Consider the following 20,669-nt stretch of genomic DNA (forward strand, 5'->3'; position numbering starts at 1 on the left):
CTTCTTGCAGATTGTAAGCCTCCCTGTAGCTGGAAAATGGAGGAAGGGCCTCTGGTTTTCAATCCATCATGCTTATTTCAGATCTCCTCTCTCTCCAAGCCCATGTCCTCCTTGAAGGTGGGTGGCTCTGTCATTCTCAGGCCTTGCAGAGAGCGCAGGACCTAGGATGGGGCCCCATTGCCCAGGGTCCACCCATTCCTGGGGAGACCACACAGCTGTTCCCCTCAGGTCTGGTCTTGCACTATTGGGAATGGGGTCTCTTCCTTCCCAGGACCTGCTAGCACTGCCTTTGTGCCAGTCTTGGAGGTATCTTTCCTCCCTCTAGCTCCCCGCAAACTACTCACTTCTCTCTGTGATCCCAGGGATCTGGCATAACCTCCTTAGTGAATGTAGGCTTTCATGGAAGACAGGAAGAGGGGCCGCTTCAGAATCTTCAGCGTCCATCTTGCGACACAAACCTTCCAGAGCCCAGGGGGTACCAAGGGTTTGTCTCCCTTCTTAGGAGAGGGAGGATTTCTGCAAGAGGGAGGAGAGGGCACAGGGAATGAAACTCAGGGAATGAAACTCAAACTCAAATTAGTATGTCAGTACATTGTCTTTGTATTCTAGATTTAGACTAGTTACCTGCATAGACTACCTTTCCCTGCCCTAGTTTCATTTTCTATAAAATGGCAATAATATTAATAATCACTTCCTAGGGTTGTTACAAGAATTAAATTATTTAATACCTGCAAGATACATAGAACAGTACCTGGATCATAGTTAAGCTCTTAAAAACTGTGAGCTGCTTCATTAGTTATTATCCATTTGACCATTAACATGCCATAGAGGACTGTTAATGATTTTATTATGAATGGCAGTAAGCATGCACACGTGATTAAAACCCCTTGCCCACTGCCGTGCTCAGTACATTCTTGGTGATTCTGACTTGACAGAAGGTGCAAGATATGTCCCGTGGGTCCCAGAGGAGAGTCTGCCCCCTGAATAACTATTCCAACTATTGCTCACCATATGTCCACAACCAAAAAAAAAATAATTATAATAATAATTTTGGAGGGCAGGAAATGAGCACACATGTGCACGTCTGCAGAGTCGCCTGCTGAAATCGACATGTAAGACATATTTACCACCGAGGCAAATGCCTTCATGTGTTTGTAACTGGCTAATTCTAACACTCAGAGGGGAAGAAGAGAGAAGCCAAATTCCAATGGCATCATGTGTTTGTTATTTTGGGGCAAGGTTATGTGGAAGGAGCGCTTCCCTTATGCCTGGAACACTTTAAGGGGGAGAAATGAAGTATTTAAAGGTATTTTAATGACCATGAAAGGCACTGGCTTAATAGGGCAGGAAACTACGGTTCTCTTTTTAGTCCCAGAAGGAAAATAACAAGGCTGTAGCTTAGCCTTCCCTACAGAGTCATAAACTGGACTGCAAAGAGGCAGCCCCTTGAGACACCCTCTCTGGATTTTTGCGGCCCCTTAACTGTGGGTCTGTCTGCCTAGGTTTCCAATGTGCTTATTAATTAATGATCACAGCCCTGAACTGAGGTAGCAGCAACCTGCACGGGATTCTGGGAGAAGCTGTTGCCTTCTGGCATGCAGAGTTAGGCAACTACCTGAATAAACCAGCTTATGTAGTCCCACGTTTTCTGTTGGCTTCCTAGGCCTCTGGTGTTGGGTCCCTGACTTACCTATGCATCTCTGTCTTCTTTCCTTGCTCAAACACGAAAATCCCCTATGCTAGTCCCAATGTCCACTATCAGCATCACATGATTCTCATATTTCACAATAGTTATATTCTATAATGTCATCGGGAAGACTGATGTAGCAAAGACTGAACCATTGCTCCTAGGGGAAATACAAGGTTAGGTTCCTGTTAGCCTCTGGCCCTAACATTTTCATCAGCTAATAATGAATATGTGATCTCGTTATGTGTGCTTTTGCTTAAAGACACCTTCAAGGCAGCCTACTGAGCACGCTGGGGTTAATCAGTGATTTAGGACTCAGTGGGAGAGAGTTGGGTATGCAGGCCCTGAAGTTCTCTCCCCTCCACTTAACTCTTCTCTGTTCCAGCCTGTGGACCTGAACTTCCAGCCCAGAAGCTTTCTTCCCGGGAAGCCTGGCGAGTACACATTTTACTTCCACTGAATACATTTCCTTACACCCCCCACATCTGTGTCACACACAACCCAGTTGCATCACCTGACCCTTGAATCTGGTCCGTGGTTTTGCTTGAGGGCTCTGCTGCCACTCTCACTCCTGACCTGAAGCTTCCTACAGAGAATCCTGTCTATCTAGTGCCCTAAGCCCGCCCTTTTGACATCTCCCGCTCTGGGGTAGAATTATTTTTTAAAAGTGCTAAGATTGTATTTTTCATCTCCTGAATTTCTTTCATCTCCAGAATCATTTGACTCTTCATCAAACATGAGTTGAAACTGGTGGGGCCCTCAAGCCAGCACGTGACAGGCATGTGTTACAGACATCATGTGGAGGTCATCAGCGGGCTGAGAGCCTGGCTAGCATCAGCCTGCATTCCTGACAGCTCCTCCAATGGCTGTTCCGTGGACAGCATTGTGAGAGAGGAAGAGAGGCCAAACAGTGCACTTCCAAATGAGGTGACATCATCATGGAAGGCTAAACTGGGTATATAGGAGACAGGGCATCTCCAAGAGACCAGGACTTAAAATACAACCAGGAGAACAGTTAGCAGATGAACCACAAGGCTATAAATATGGTTGTGTTTTAACAGCCATCACCTTTCATGGCAGCATTTGTCTCCAAGTTCTTAAAAAATATCACACGTCTCCAACTTCTTAAAAAATATCACACCAGAGTCATTGGTGGCTTCTCTAGGAGAAATCTCAGTGTATTTCCAAGTGAGTCCTTCCACTCTAGTTTCTTGAGTTTAATCCCATTTGTGTTTTGTTACTTTAACTCCAGCTGCCTTTTTTTCTATTTCCATTTGCCACAGCCTCATCTTCTTTTTAGTACTTTCCTCCTCCCCTCCACTGTATCCTCTTCTTCCATTCCTCCACGCACATAGGGACATATATGTTTTGGGTTAGAACCCAAAGCCGATTATCCTCCAAATGTGTAAGAAATCCATTGCTCACAAATGGCCTCAGGTAGTGCTTTCTTTGGGGCCACATTTGTGAGAGCACACGGTCTGTTCTTAAGCTTGAGAAAATATATGAATGGGTAAGTTTTGTTGTAACTCAGAAAGAAATACTCCATGTAAGAATGACACCATCTTTACAGGGCAGTCTGAAAAATATCTGGGGAACACAATTATCCCCAGAGAAGGAATTTGGAGGGCACAATTTCTGTGCTTCATGTCACGAGAAATGGAAGCACAGGACTATCCAGTGACTTCTCAGATTCACAGAGTGGCAGGATAAGGACGAGGACCCAGGACTCTTGTCTCAAAACCAGGCCTCACCGATCACAGCTTAGCATGCTTGTGTCACTGTGTCACAAATGACCAACTGCTTGCCTGAAAGGAGCTGCCATTGCACTTTGCCAAACCCAGGCAACCAACCCTGCTCTGTCCGGAGAGCCTGACATAGTCCCGCTTTGGATGGCTCATAGACCCCACCATCCCATTCCTAGGAATGCCCCTTTTCCCGGGGCCAGGGTACCCAGATGGATGCAGAAATCAAATTATAGCTCAGTAAACTGAGCCTTAGCATGTGTGATACCTTCTGGGAAATCGGCCTGTGGAGAAGCTAATGCGATTGGATTAGAGAGTGTGCCTCTTTTTAAGGTATATTATGGTAAATACAGTTCATGCTGCAGGAAATCTTTTATCTAAAAAAGTGCTTGCCTCATCCCATTTCCCCCTGGCCTCTGTTTTCTTAATTTTTAAAAATTTTACACTTAAGGATCAGCGTGCCCAGGATACATCCATCTCCCTTCACCTCTTTCTTTGGCTCATCTTCTCAAAGGCGATGAGGGCTCTCTCCTTCCCACAGGGGTGGTGGAAAGGGGAGGAAGTACACAAACTGATTTATCTCAGCCTGTCAGTTGTTTTGAGGACATCAGTGATGGAGGGAGCATACTCCTCCTCAGTCATCCCTGTGCTCCAAGGAAGAGCCCCGCCCTTCACTAAAAGTACACCCCTTGAAAATGACCGCTGAGCTCATTGTCTGCTTTACAGCACAGCTCCGGGACAGGGTCTGGAGCCTCTGCTTCCAGGCAGCCTCCTATCAGAGCTGAGCAGAGAGGCAGCTGAAAGCAAATCCTCTCTTCTGGAAGGGTGCTTGGTGGTATTGGTGCCATGTGGGAGAGTTTCATTTGGAGTATAAATGGGAAGCAAGCATTGCAAGTGACAGTTATAGCAAATAAGAGTACAGTGGATGGTTCCAACCTGCATTCACATTATGTGTCATAATAAACGTCTCTTTAGGAAAGACAGCATGTGTGGAGTCAGATGGAATTGCCCAGGCTGCAGCTCTTCAATGGAGTCGGAGAAATCACCATTGTAAAAGCAAAATATAGCCAGAAGGTGAGCTCACACCTCCAGCCAGAGCCCTCAAATCTCCTCCTCTGTCCTCTAGGTAACATGGCACATGCATGACCCTGGGTCCATTATTTCTTAATGTCAGAGTTAAGGAAGACTTCGTTGCATATTAGTTGCAACTTTGGAGCAGAGCTGGGTGGGGAAGATATTCCGAGCCTAGATCTGATGTTTCCTATCTCTAGGGTGAGAAGCTCAAGGCTTACAGAGATTATGGGCTATAGGAAGCCTAGTCACATGCCATATTTTAGCTTTGAGGAAGCCAAACACAGGAGGTTCCATGACATATGTTATGTTGTCAGCTGAGTGACCAGCAAAACCTGGCTTCTGAATCTTGGTACACTCTGAAGGAAAAGCTGGGTTTCCCATGATTAGACAATGTACTTTATTTCAACATACGAGTATACCTGCTTCATCCCCAAAGATTCTATCTTCTGAGTCCATTTATTCATGAGTCAGTAGCACTTAGGGCCAAATACACCTGTATTCATCCCTTTGGGTTTGCTTAACTCAGAAGAATTTGGTGATTGCAAAGGTCTGTCAACATTACAGACAAAAATGGTCTAACATATCGTAGTCATAATGATCTGTATATTTAAACTACATTTCTTCATAGAACTTGACATTTCTTTCAGGATTACTTACCAAATCTAAAAAAAATAATCTCCAGGATTCTAAGTGGGGCTCAGTCATGTCCTCAGGACAGATAAAGAAGGGAGGATCGTTTATGCTGATCCAGAGGAAGCACACCCTTAGAAATGGAACTAAATGTACTTTCTCCAAGAGTTGAATAGCAATGACTGTAATCTTGGCAATTATTATTTATACCCACAGGCCCAGATACATTAAGTAACTGGTTGCCGAGGTTCTGTGCCTATTTTGGAAGCCAATTTCCTGCCTTCAGCATTCCCACTGGTCGAGGGAGGAATTCACAGCTCCTCCACCCAAAACATGGGCCACAGAAGAAAGAACATGCCAGTAGCTTCCCTGAGAACAATTTCTGTTGAACTTGAATTCTAAGTTAAAGTTGAGCACGCAGGACTCTACTCCATGGTGTCAATTTCAACCTTAGTGAAATGACTAGCATAGGGGTGGAGTATCCCAAAAGGGCAAGGCTGATAGTATGGGTGGACAAGCTTTTCAGTAAAGGGCCAGATAGAGTGGCCTATGTGGTCTCTGTTGCAATGACTCAACTCTGTTGTAGGGAGAAAACAGTGGGCTGGGTTTGGCCCATTGGCCATAGTTTTCTGATCCCTGAATTATACTATAAGGCTAAGATAATGCTTCGATTTCCTTTCCAAAGCAGTATCCCCTCCACTACTGAGTGAGGATTCTGGTGTTCTTCGAGGTGAATTGAAAGGGGTGAGAATGATAAGGTGGGACTGTTCCAGTGCCAAAGAATAGCACTATTGCTTTGTACAAAATTACTTTCTTCTCTCACTATATTAATTGTACATGTGCTTATATGAGTAGACACTGACATCAATCCTTTATAAACCCCGTGAGTGCAAACACAACACACACAGAGATATATACAGGCTTGTGCAACACCAGATGTGTGTTCTCAAACACATCTGGGCGCACATGAGCATATGCACATTAAAGCTCTCAGGAATCCATCTGACTTGATTTTCACATTGGATATTTTACGCAACTCTTTAAAATCACAGTTATACTTAGAAAGTCCTCAGGTCCCCAAACTCTTCACCTGGTTCCCTTTGTCACCTATTTCTTGCTGCCAAGAAACCTGAATGGTAACACTAGCATAGGAACAATCTGTATAAAAAAGAAAAGCTCCTTCCTTTTCCCACCCTGTTCCTTTCCATCGCTCTCTTTCTCTTGTCTACAGGCTGCCTTGAATAATGACCAAGAAGCAGCAGCTTGTCCACTTCACCCTCTGTGCGCTGGCTGAGGTCCTGGCTTGGAGAACCTTTCTTCTGTGGGCTCAGAGCTGCAGAGGAGATTGATTTTCAGATTCTAGTACAGGCTTTCTACTTCTGTGGACTATGTACGTTGTGTCCCTTTTCAGAGGGAAGGATTGGGGCAAGCTGTAGAGTCTCCCAGTGTCCAGAAAATGTATACCAAATTGTAAGGGAATTTTTCAATGTGCATGTATGAATTTGTGTGAATGGGTGCAGGTAGCTCCATAGCTTTGATCAAATTCTCCAGATTTGTGATGTCTGCAAGGTTAAGAAATATTTTCTGAAGCCAAAGATATCTTGCCCTACTGTCTAGACTTCAGGTGGGTGTAGAAGGTGCTCCTTCCCCAGGAGCCGTGAGATTGGTGCTCCTCGCTGCCCTGCATGGACAGTCTCACCATCTGGTGTACAAGTAAGATGGGAATAGGTGATAGAACACCCAACAATAGTGGGGGGTGGGGTGGGGAGATGCTTAGTAACAAAAGGGCTGGTCTGGCTCTCCAGGTCCTTGGTCTGTGATGGCAAAGCTAAAACTAAATGTGTGTTCCAGCCGGATATGGAATATCTTTACCACTTTGCAAGACACAGAAATGATAATGACAGATTTAGCTCTATGCACCTTCCGTGTATTAACTCATGTAATCCTCAAACCACCTTATGAAGTCACGGGTCAATTCCACTTTTACAGCTGAAGGAACGGAGACCCAGGGAGTGAGGGAACTTGCTCAAGTTCACTCCATTAGGGAAAAAAGTTCCCTTTCTCACAGTTGGAAGGGCTATTGGCATAGAAAGGACTTTTTGCACAGGTCCTGAGCAGCTTCTGTCTCTGTGGTGCCAGGCTGGGCAAACATTCCCACACGCACAGCAGCCCATTCTCACACATGAATGTGCCTTTCAAGAGCACACAGCTCCTCTTTCTCTGACCTTCCCACCCGTGGCTGCATCCCCGGTGGTTTGGCCCGCCAGGTCCCTGGCCCAAGTAATCTCTCAAGAACACACTCTGTGCTGCCTGCCAGCATCCCTGCCTGGACCTGCTGACTCCTGGTTTGGAGTGCCATACAAAAGCTGGAACCTGGCTTTGCCTGCCCCTGCTTCTGCTCAGGCTTAGCCAGAGGGAGGGCAGTTATTTTTTCCTCTTCATTGGACCATAGCATTAGGGGACATCTTTCTGATACTGTCTCCACTTGTATTAGATTATTTTTTTCCACTTTTGGAACCCATAGGAGATGTCAATAAGTGTAAGTTCAGGAGAAGACACTGAGGCCATGTGCCTGAAGGAAAGTATGGGTGGGGAGGCTGGAGTTCCACTAATTGCCAGATGTGTGATATGGGCAAGTTGCTTTACCTCTCTGAGCCTCGATTTCCATGTCTTTAAAAGGAAGCATAAGAACAATGATAGTTACTCTGTAGGTTGTTGGGAAGATTAAATGAGATCATGGAGATGAAAAATGACTGGCATGTCATGGTTAGCTCAGTTCATGAGATGTTTTCATCACTTAGTCCAAGATTGCTGTATATTACTGAGTTGCAGAGAGTCACTGTGGGCTGGAGAATTAAGGGTGGGGACTTGCAGGTTTTGATATTCATAGAGGTGGAGGAAAGGATTCTAGAAAAGGGAAAAACTGGAGGCAAAGGCACAGAGGGGTCTGGGAGACAGTGTGAAGGGGGTGGAGGTTCCTGTGGTGACTGGGTTCATTAGGGCAGCAACCCAGGTGTGGTGGGAAGAACAGATGGAGATTTTTTTATTGGTGATGCAGTTTGGGTCTTCATTAGGTAGATAACTGGGAATCATTTGACAAGTTTCAGAACACAATGGTACATGTTATTAAATGGTTTCTGAGAAAGATTAATCAGGATGTGTGGAACAGATATATGCTAGAGATGGTCATGGATTCACCAAAGCCAGTTTGGTTTTCCTCCTGAGAATACAATTAAATTACATTTCCCAGTCTCTCTTGTGGCAATGAGAGGTCATGTCACTGAGTTCTGGCCAATGAAGGAAGAGATACACGTATGTACCACACCTATGCCTGGTCCATTAGTTGTGATCCTATACATTCCCTTACCCATCGGCTAGCCAGAAGCTGAAGATCTCACAGAGAACTTCAAAAATTCTGGGAGATGGTGGGGCCACAGGTTGCAAGGATCTGGGTCTCTGAATGACTACATGGATCAGAGCCCCATCTTCCTTCTCTACCTAGTGGACTTTATGTGGGCACAAAGTAATCTACTGTGTTAAGTTACTGAGAGATTGGGATTATTTGTTATGGCAGTTAGTTTAGTATGACTAATGCAGGTTAAAATAGATACAGACCAGAGGAAGAATCGGGAGGCTAGTGCAGCAATTCAGATATGAAATGAAAAGCTCTGACTAATTTGGTAGAGGTTGAGTTGAGAATAAGTGAAAGGTATTCCCTTAGGCAGATTCACATGACTTAGTAAGAAATTAAGCTCTCCCCCTCTCTCTCGGGAGGAGTGAAGGAGAGTAATGAGTAAAACAATGTCTGTGATTTTCAAGTCTTGTGACTAACAAAATGGTAGTGCCATTTGACATAAATTAAGATGCTAGAAGATGAGATAGTCTGGGAAAAGTAATGATGAAATTTTTTCTATTTGTGGTGAATTTGAGGTGATGGTACAAAAAGAAGTATCTAAACAAGACTTTCTCAGCTTTGCCACTATTAATATTTTGGGCCCAGTAATTCGTTTTGCGTGGCTGTCCTGTGTATTGTAGGATGTTTAGCAACAGCCCTGACCTGTATCCACTAGATGCTCCCCTCCGTCCCTTGCAGGTATGCCAACCCATAATGTCATCAAGTCATAATGTCTGCAGACATTATGACAAATGTCCAGGGAGATAGGGTAAAAATCTGTTCTGGTTGAGAACTACTGGCCTAGAGGGAATTGGAGATGTGGGTAAGTCTGAATGACATGGGTTCTGTGAAGAACCATATGTAATCAGGACACTTTTAGTTCTGCAAGGTCATATTTCTACCAATTGCCATAACTTAACAGCTTAATGAAGCCCCCATTGGAGGGTGTCTCCAGGATTTCAGGCCACATTTTCATGAACCCTCCTGTACTCTGTTTCCTGAGCATTGGAGAGGATGAAGGTGAGGGAAACCTTAGGGATTGGGCAGAAGGACTCAAGAGAGCCATGGTGAGGATCAAAAATGGCTTCCTTTCCAACATCCCAAGGCAAGGACAACATCTCAAGTCCAAGAGAGGCCCGAGACCTCTGAGGCATGTATGTTTGCTTCGACATATTATCGACTGAGCCTGTAACAAAGCTTTCCAAATGGCATGAGCAAATCTCCTGGACAGCAACTGGCAGCATGGTTTGGGAGGATTCCCTTTTCATTTCCTATGTTTTATGATTTTTTTTTTTCTGCTGCCTTTCAAAGAGCATTTTTATAAGCTAGTAGTCTATATTGCTCTGCCTGTACTGTGAGAAAAGATAAATATTTTCAATGTGTTTTCTGAGGCATATGCTCCCATTGAGAAAATGTATCCCTTATGGACATAGTTATTTTGACCTCATTAGCTGGGTAGATCAGAGGGAATTCGACAAACAGAGCTTTGTATGCTCAGGAAGCCTCTCATAGTTTCCAGAGGAGCTGGAGGGTTGGTACCACTGGGGGCGCACCTTTGGGTTTCCCAGAGGGCTGCAGCAGGAAGCCGAAAGGAGCCTAGGGAACAGGTTCATCAATGAGAGGCCTGGGCGAGTGACCTTGCTCCTGGTTCCCAACTCGTGTCCCACTTAGCAGGAGTAGTGAGGAGAGCCTGAAGAACTATCTCAGACGTCTGCAGAGGCTCCAGGACCACCTCCCCCCTTCCCGACACCCCCCACCCTTTAACCCCCCCCGCCAGTGAAGCTCACACAGATTGCAAAGCCTCCAACAGGGAGCTATGGCTGCTTTCTCCCTGAAAAGCATGCAGAAGAAGGTTTTACTAGATGGAGATGGAGAGTGACCAAGTCATAGTTTGACCGAGACTTTCCCGGTTTTAGCAGTGAAAGTGCTGCATCCCAGGAAACTTCCTCTGCCCCTGGCTAAGCAGGGAGGGTTGGTCACCCCAACTGGATGAATGGACCTGGGTAGTAGCTGTTTTTACTCTGAGGCAAGAAAAATTTGGGGCCCAGTAATTCTTTGTTTTGTGCGGCTATCCCAATCTCCTTCACGACACCCCAGATGTCACACATTTTGGTCTTTTGGCAACCCTGCATTATATTTTGAATCTAGAATCCCAGTTTCTGACTTGCTAGCTAGGTGACTTCAGATATATCAGATAAGCTTTCATACCTAAGTTTTCTCACCTATGATTTTAAGTAATTATACCAACCTCAGTGTTTGTTGTGTGGACCAAATTAGATCAGTGTATATAAAATACTTGGCATATAAGGGCTCACAGTGTAGATAATAGCAGATAGTTATTATTCCTATAATTAATATCTGATTCTCAGGACCCTTTATTAACAGGTAATAACTGCAGAGAAGGGTAATCTTGTAAACCAGCATCAGCTAACAAGCCAGGTAAATGTCACACCTCATTGCATTCTTGAGTTACCAGCAGCCTTAATGCAGTCGATTACATTGTCTGGAAAGTGTCATGAAACACTTCCTCTGCCTGAAGTAGAGATCTACTTGATTCCTTCCTTTGTTCAGTCTCCTTTAATAGATCCTCCTGAAATTCCCAACTTCTACATGTTGGGGGTCCCCAGGGTTTAGACCTCGGAATTTCTTGTTTCTGTCCATCCTCAGTTTTCAGATGATCCCAATGGCTTTAAATGCCATCTTGATACCGAAGCTTTTGAATTTACATCCTAATCCCCAACCTCTTTTGTGTAGTGTCACATACTCAACTTATTCTTACTAGCAGGTGTAAGAGTCCCCTTTGTTTCACATCTTTGCCAAAACTTATATTGTCAGATTGTGTTTTTCTCCCTTCTGATGAAAGTAGAATGGTACTGCATTACTTACTCCATGTCCATTGTTCTATCACCTAACCCTATTTCAGGTCCTTGAAGGCATTTTCACTCTCAGGCCTCCTTGCTATGAGACTATGGTAGGGATTGATGTGTCTAGGACTCTAAGATACTTGGGAGCTATTTTGTAGTTTTTCCTTGAAACACAAAGTGCTGAGGCAATAAGAAACCAGCTTCCTCTTGTCTAGAAGCCAGGACTGGAACCATTATGTTTACTTGAATTCTTTCGAGGAACATTACTTATCTTGATTTATTTATCTTTTCTATTTCTTCTTTTCATTTCTCTTCTTTTCTTTTAAAAATTATGGTGTGATCATCAAATCATGTATCTGACTTTTAAACTCATACACAAGGATTTAGTCTAAATCCTGTAACATTGCGCAAAATTGTATCATCAACATTTTGCAGTTCTTTTGCAGATTTGTTTCTGAGTATTTTAACTTATTTATGGAACAATGTGGGAATGAAACTAATCATAATATCTAAATAATTGTTTATATTTGTGACATAGCTTTTTGAATAATACTGTTGCTTTGAGGGTGAATATAATATTTGGAAATAACTAAATGGTGACACGTTATTGTTAAACTTGCTTTGTGACCTTGGACAAGTTAACCTCCCTGAGCCATTTTTTACTGATGTGTAAAACAAAGGGGTCATGTTTTGCAATCATCAATGGTCTTTTTAACTCTTATATTCTATGGTCTGGAGGTCCATTCAGTTATCTGACAGCTCAGAGATTAATACTGACCCCGTGCTGTTATTTGGGTATTTCTTTCTTTGTTGGATGTACATGTGTATGAGGTCTGTGTGCTGTGTATGGATGTATATGTGTGCTGGGGCCTCGGGATTATAGGATTGCACAATCAAAGACTGTGACTTTGAGATGCCATCTGGTTCAGTTCCCGTCTTCAGACTAAACCATATCCAAAAATTATTTAAACTGTGGAAGGACCAATCTACTTTGAAATTCACAATAAGTCTTGGAGTTTTTTGTTTTTATTTTTTAAAGAAATTCTTTCTCAAGATTAAACTAAATCTCTCATGCAGTCCTCCACTCATGGTCTCCCTTGTTTTCCTTGGAGATGGGTAGACACACACAGTGTGAAACATGAAACTTAAAAATGTGAATTTGCATCCAAAACCTACCACTTTAAGAGGAGGCCAACACGAAGGAATGATAGACACTTGGTAAATATGAGAACAACAAAAATTTCTCCTTGCAAAAAAAGTCTATTATCATTATTATCTACCATCCATCCATCCATCCATCCATCCATCCATCCATCCATCCATCCATCCATCCATCCACCGATTGTCTATCTATGCATCTATCTAAGCCTAAAGACCTAATAGGTAGCATTCTCTTTGGGTATGTCTATCCTATTGTTTTTTTAGTGGTTTTTGTCTTCAGAGGCAAAGAGATGTCAGAAGCAGTCATCCATGCTAATACTAGACATACCACCAAACAAAACCTCACACAGAAGTATGAATTTGAGGGCCATTTAGCACTGTAAATTTCCCCCTTGTATAACAATTATGGAAACATGCATGCTAATTGACAACGCAGCGCGGCACTGTGTGAATGTGAACCGTGCTCACTCGTCCTCATAATTCCTCTTTTTATGGCCGGTGGTGAGCCTGTCCAGAGCATGTTGTACCCAGCCCTCTTACACGGGAAGCTGTCTCCTAACTGAATGTTGTCCAATATTCCCCACACATATACTCATCCTGTTTGGACGGATGTCTGGCTCATCGTGCCTATGTCTTGTGTGTTAGTCTCCAAATGCATGTTACTTTATTTCTTGGTGTAGGGGTTGGTTATTATTTTATTTTACTTTCCCCATTTAGTTATTCCCACCTGCAGTAGTTAAGGGATATTATGCTCGAGAGAAGGCTTGAGTGTCCTTATTTGGCTCCCTAGCAATGGTGGTAGTGGGCTACATTTCAGTACAAAAATCACTGAGCAGGACCTGAAGGGGTATCCATAAAGACAGATGATTTTGAAACCTAAGTTATTCCTGTTTGTACTCAGCAGGATGCTAATATTCCTAAAGAGCTATGCTGTTCCTCTGAGGAATCCTTAAAGAGATAAGGCTAAACGGCTGGTCACTGCAGGCTGACTGCCTGGATTTCAATCCTGGCTTTGCCCTAATGGCTACATGTGTGGCTGTGAAAAAGGTTCTCAATCACTTTGAATATCACTTTTTTCATCTGTATAATGGGCATGTGATTAGAGTTGTTTTGAGGATTCAATGAAATAATCTGCTATGCAGAGCACTTTATAAGGTATCTGGCACAGGCTGAGTACTCATTATAAGAAACATTAAGTTGTCTTGGCAGGACTCTGGAAAGTGAAAGGAAGACTAGGGTCGGCCAGATGGTCCTGAAATCCCAGTTTAAAATAAATAGCTGGCATGCTTTTTCATTTGACCCTCGTTCACATCAACCCTATGAAGTTGGATTCCAAGTTCAGGACACAGAAGTTCCCCCCACCCCGCCCTCACTGCCGGAATGGTTACAGCTGAGGCCCTTATATTCAAGAGCATCCATTCTGCCAGCATCATATCATTGTTCTGAGGATAAATGAGTGAAAACAGAAAAACGTCTTTAAAAGTTTTAAGTGTTATATTCATGTTTTAATCTATGCATTGGGTATTGTATTTCATTTCCTGTGGGCACTGAGATTATGTGTATGAACGCAGATATGCACAGGGCTTTGAACTTGAGCTCATGCCTGTGGTGACAGGAAGAGAAGCAGCAAAAATACGGCTTGGCCTTGGAGCCCAAACTCTCTAGGCAGGTTCTCTATACTTGCCCCAGGATTGCTCCCAAGACAATGACCTTATGAAGCAAATAGCACTGGTTTATTTAAAGACTGTTGCCATACAGAAAAGAAAAAATAGAGGAGGGTAGGGTACGGGAAAGAGAAAAAGGGGAAAAGGAACATTGTAATTGCTACCGGTATTTTAAATTGATTTTAGTTTACTATTAAAATTACAGTTGGATATGAATTGACAATCTCTTCCCCTTAAAATGTTCTGGTACACATGAGAAATACTTAATTTAGTAGATTTAGAAATTCTTGATGACGTGTCATTAGCAGGCATGTTCTCACAGCCATGTGCTCACAGGTATGTGTGTGTATGTGTGTGTATGCGTGTGTGTGTGTGTGTATGTTTACATGTACACACACACACACCGGGGGTGCCAAAAAATGTATACAAGTGGAAAAATGTATACAAGTGGACACTTTGGTCAATGTTGCTCAAGCAGTAGTTTGTCGTAATCAGAAGTGTCTGGGTGCTGATGGTGACCACTTTGAGCACCTCTTGTAATTGCAGAAGTCAAACGTGACTTGTATTCATCTTTTGTTATCGGTATATATTGAGTATTACAATTTTGATACAGTTTTTCTTTCTTAAAATGTGTATACATTTTTTTTTTGGCAACATACACACACACACACACACACACTCCCACATCTCTATTGAATTTGTGTTTTTCCCCTGGTTTTATTTTGTGCTTCTGTTTGTTTGTTTTGTTTATGTAATCTCTCTAATCCAGCCACAGCCTGATCTTTTAAACATCAACGTTCTTTCCATTACACCCCATCCCCAATTCTTTTTTTTGCACAGTGAGGTCTTGGTGGGTATGGAGGGTGGAGTATGGCAGAAAAAAAACTATTAGATTATAACATTTTATGGATTGTCAAGGCTCTAATGACATTAGCCACCTAACGGCAAGGTAAAAACCTTTGTGATGTCATATAATAGGTTGCCATGGGCTTGACAAACCTTTGTGAAATAAGCAAGAGAAAGGAGCTGAAAATGCCCACAACACATATCTGTCCCCCACCCTTGAGAGTCCATCGCCACCCATGGACATTCCCTTCTTGCTTATTAGCCCCTGAAGGGCATTTTTAATATAAAATATATATAAAGTCTTCCCAAATCAGAAAGGTCTCCAAGTCTCCAATTTAATTGGAATGGAAAATACTAACTAATTGGCATCAAAATTTGATTTGTGGGAGAAACCTCCTTTTTGTTGGAAACACAACAGTGTGTCTGGGAACACAAGCCCAGTCCTTCAAAAATCATCCGTGAGTGCCGCCGAGGAATCAATTAAAGTTGATTTGGCATATCTGCTTTTGACAAATATAAAGAAATCTCTGATTAGGCAGAGAAGAAAAGCAGCTTTCTCTTTCTTGCTTTCTCTTCCTCTCTCTTTCCTCTGCCTCTTCCTCTCTTTTCCTCATTTCCCTTTAAAGGCAGTAGGTGTCAGAAGGGGGTGGGTAGTGATATGCAAAACACGGCCTCCATAACCAAAGTAGCCTGCAAAATTAGGTGTCAGCATGCAAAGCTTATTGATGTATGAATGCGGAAAATGAAAGGCGGCAGTAGACAGCCGGGGCTAAAGGTGAGACAGACACAGCGAGAGCAGCTGTAGATCCACGTCAAGGTGTTGCTATATGAGCTCGGGTTTTTTCTGGAGGGCCACAGCCTAACAAGGTAAGCCTGGCCATGAAATGATGGAACAATACAATATAGGCACACACAGTGCGAATACCAAATAAATTGACATGGTATCCCACTCCCCCCCACACACACAAACACCCCTCCTCCTCCTGCACTGCCACCCCCCTTCAAAGTATGCCTGTGTATTCATTAATAAATTCATATTCTGAGTTTTCAATAAAAGAGGAAAATGCAGTGTAAACTGGAGTTACTTAGTGACACCCAGCTCATTGCTTTTTATTGTTGCTTGCAGCTACGAAGCCTTCACAGTGCACTAGTAGAATTTATTACTGTCTGTCTCTGTAGCAAGTTGGCGAAGTGCGCCTTTTGAAGAAAATTGACCCACACTTCATGAATATGATGAAAAATGCCAATAACACTACAAAGACGAAGCTCTTGACATTACTCTGCAAAGAGCTAAAAGACAGTAATGAAAGTATTGCAATTACAAATCATTACCTCCTCTCCAGCCAATCGCCACCTTCCCTCCTCTTTTTTTTTGACCACTCTCAAGCTCTGCAGGCCGCCCCAGGTGCTGTTTTGCACAGCATGATGGGAAATGGAGAGTGGATGAAAGCCCCAACTGACTTCTCAAAGAAGGGAAAAGAAGACAAGACGGAAAGAATGGAAGGCTTGGAGGGAATGTGATAAAAATGCCCCTCCTTTTACACCTGGAAAAAGAAGGTATAAAAGGGAAGTTCTTAAAGCCAATGGTCAGAAGGTCATGAGTTTACTATGTGGCCTCTTTCATCCAAAAAGTGGAACTAAGAACACCATACCTACTCTTTTTTAGAACTATTCCCTGTTAGCAGGGTACTTTACAGTCTGGCTTTAGGGAGAACACCTATAATCTTTTATCTTTTATTATTAGTTAGAACTCCAATTCAGACATTGATAAGTGAATCATCAAAAACATATATTAGTGTGTAAGAAACTGGCCTATTTCCATTTCTTAAAGATGGTACTAAAAAACTCAAAATGATGAGAGAAAGAGAGAGAGAGAGAGAGAGAGAGAGAGAGAGAGATTAACTTTAGACTTTAATATGTTAAAATGATGAAGGCCCTTGTCCTTACTGGTTTGACAGCTTTCTGACATGGGCCTTCTGTTGCATGTGCTTAGACTGTTGATCTTTAGCGTCTTGGTTTATTTGTTTTTATTATAATTTCTTTGGGGGTGTGTGTGGAGAGATGCGTTTCTTGACTCCCATATGTCTCACCTAGAAAGATAGAATTATCTTCTGCTTATGTCAATGATAGAGGCTATTGAAAGTTTTGGAACTTTGTGCAGAGTGTATTAAAGTCAGAAATAGAAGCAGGGAAGAAATGAAGAAAAGAAAATAGTAGCTTCAGAGACCTGCCTTGGGGAGAGGAGAAATGGAATAAGGACAGATACTGTGGCATAAGTATTTGAGGTGGTCCAGATACCCTCTCCCAGCTCCTGCTGAAAAGTTCATTTTGCTCTCTGATGCTGCTGGAAAGTCTACTTATTGGCTATTCAGTTTTTTCCACAATAGCCCATTAGAAATGCAAATTCCTCTGGGAAGGATAGACTATAAATCATTTACATATTAGCATGAAATAGCTACATCAGATTTACTTTCCTTCTAAAATCTAGCTAAATTTTTGATTAGCTCTAAGATGAGGAGTATTTTATAGCATGGAACACTGAAGAAAGGAGAGGGTGGAGACTAAGTCTAGGTAAATCTGAACTGGGACTTAGAATACTCCGGAAGAATTGATTTTGGGGGTGAAGAGCAACAGATAGCAAAAGATATATCTAGGAGGGAAAGTGGAAATGGGGCTAAAATAACTTAGACCATTCCAAACGGTTGTTTGAGACTAGCCCTTTGACCAAAATAATGGGGAGAAGGCATACTTCCTCTTCTTTCTCCTACATTAGATGTTCCTTTGCCCTTTCCTAGGACCCAGAATTTAGGTTAATTGAAATATTTTTTGTGAATCAACTTTTGTGTGCTAGCCACATTAAAATGCATTGTAGGATCCAAAAAACCCAACTTATTAATTGAAATTGAGACTCAGCATGGGATGAGTACTGTGAGCTCTGGGGGCTGGTTGGTCCTAAGTGCCTGATGATGGGCCACGCCTGCTAGAGGTTCAGGACATTGAGGGAAAACCATGGCTGTTTAATCCACCATCCTTCCTTCAGGCAACAAAATGCCTGCATACCAACATCACTGAACTTTTATTTCATCTTTTTAGTCGTTGCTTACATTTATTAACTCATTTGCTTACCTGATGATCTCATAGTTGAGAACATCTAGGTCCAACAGTTCCTGCTGATGGACCAGGTTGTCAGCTAAGTACCTCTGGCATCAAAAAAAAAAAAAAAAAAAATCATTGCATTAACTGGCAGGCACATTGCTCTGTACCATATCCGTGACATCCATTACCAATAGACTATGCAGTTATCTTCCACTAAATCTCCACATTTTTCCCCCACTGTGTTTCAGGGAACCCCTATTGACTGATCAAAGCTGGTGTGCCAGAGTAGACATATTCTTCATCCTTGGGCTTCACCAGTTCATTCAATCTCCATATCCCGAGCAAAATATTCTCCCTAGGATGAGTGTAATTGGCCAATGCATCTCCTAAAGGGGACACCAAATCTCTGCGTGGTCAAGCTAGAAACATAATAACATCTCTCATTCATTTGTTCCTTCATTCCACATAAATACAGTGAGTGCTTCTTATTTGCCTGGAACTCTTCTGGGCCATGTAGCTACATCTGCGAAACTCCCTAAGGTTTGAGCATGAAGCAGGACCTAGTGACTGAGCTTCTGATACACAGCCGGAAACCAGCCTCCCAAAGAGCAGGGCCATCTGGGCAGAAGATAGAATTAGATGAAGCCACCTTTCTCTTCAGGACAGCAGCACAGTGGGAGGAGCCTACGGAAGGAAATACAAAATAACACTCGGGCTCCTGACTAGCACCTGGCTTAGTACTGCACCGAAGCTTTATTTTACATTTAAAAATGAGATTTGCAATAAATCACTTGCTACAAAAGGACAGGAATGAGTAGGAGAGTAGCAGCCACTAAGGAACAGAGCTGAGATGCATACATAAATACAAATATGACACAAACTGTATATCTACAAGTATCCATGTTGCTAAATTCACCCGACCATGAGAAGATTTTGCATATGCTCTTCTACTTTCTGTGTGAGTCAAAACATGCCAGAGCTTCTCTTTCTTGTAGAAAGAATGCTAGAATGAGGCTGGAAATGGAAGGTTAATGGGCAACTTGGGAGAGAGGACTGTTTGTATCACCAGCTTTAGCACTATGCCTGGCATATAATTGATGCTCAATAAATGATCGTTAAATAAAATTGTTCAGAGGGTCAAAGGAAATGGAAGTACCTTGAAGGGCTGATTTTCTGGTCTAGTCCACTAGGCATTCTGTGGAAATTTGATAATGGAATTGAGTTTGATATGATACTAGAGTACTTGCATGAAACCACAAGGACAGAGTAACTATTACAGACCCAGATACTCAATAAATATTGGTAGATACTCATAAGTATAGGTTTATTTTCCCCCTTCATCTTCTTTTGACCTGGTGTATCAATTAGGCTAAATACCATGTTAGACTGCTGTAAAAATAACTCCCCAAAATTCAGTGGTGGAGCACACGATGCATTTATTTTTCACTAATATTACAGTCCTATGTGGGTATTCCTGGTTGTCAGGAAGTTTTCCTCCATATAAGATTAGATTTCTTTTACCTTATAGTTTTGCCATTCGTTAGGGCTTTGGAGTCCTCTATAATCAGCCAGCAGACAAGGGAAGAAAGAGTTTCAAAACAAAACTGAACTGCTCACATTTCATTGATAAGAACCTCTTCAGACCCCATCTGGATGCAAGAGGGGCTGGGAAATATGGTCCCTGGCTGAGCACCAATTTCCTAGTGAAAACTGTGCACTGTGGAAGCAGAGTAGGGATTTTTGATGGACAGTTCACCATCTTGTACACATAGGTTAAGCAGTGGCAGCTTCAAGTATAATGTGGTTTAACTACTCAGATCTTCCCTGCCCACTGTCACAGATAAAATTCCCACTGCTCCCCCCATTAGTCATGCTTTCAGCTTATTCTTCTCATAGGTACCCACTCAAATTTCAAACATGTGAAGAAGCAATATAACACATTCAGGTAGTCAGAGAATCCAGATATATCCCATGGCTGTAACATGCAAAAAATGAAATAGTAAGGAGGCCGCCTTTAGAATCTGTCCAGGGTCATTGTCAATGTGCAGAACCCATGTGGAATGCATGTCAGAAAGGGTAGACTGTCCGCAGGAAGTTGATGGAATGATTCACAAGAAGATATCCAGCCCCAGGCTTAGGTAGGTGCCACTGATAAAGCAGTTGAGAATGTTCCAAGAGAAGCCCATGCCAGCCAGTACTGCTCTGTGTTGGTGTCGCACCAGCTAGAGAAGCTTCACAAGCACTTCACAAGGTCTGTTTGGTCAGCAGGCAGTGTTGTTTCCCAATTTGCATGCATCAACAGTACCGTCTTCCTCCCCTTCTGGATATTTAGGGCTTCTCGTAGGAAATGGAAAAAAATCTGATGTGAGAAGTGCAGTCAGTCAGCTCTGGCCTGAGAAACTTCTGATTGGCAGAAACAACGGCCTTGTAATACATGTCATCAACAAGGGTATTATGAAGACTGGGGCTCATTTTGGCCTAAAATGATCTTCTCCACCCTTCCTCATACTC

General features: G+C 42.7%; 1 pseudogene; it reads right to left on the reverse strand.

The window, feature by feature from the left end:
- Window positions 1-380: 380 nt before the first annotated feature.
- Window positions 381-20,669, reverse strand: part of LOC148758933 (ubiquitin thioesterase OTUB1-like) — a 143,563-nt pseudogene continuing 123,274 nt past the window's right edge.

The sequence above is a fragment of the Rhinolophus sinicus genome, chromosome 2 (genome assembly GCF_057876585.1).
Source record: "Rhinolophus sinicus isolate RSI-liver-muscle chromosome 2, RSI-T2T, whole genome shotgun sequence".
In the NCBI taxonomy this organism is placed as follows: Eukaryota; Metazoa; Chordata; class Mammalia; order Chiroptera; family Rhinolophidae; genus Rhinolophus; species Rhinolophus sinicus.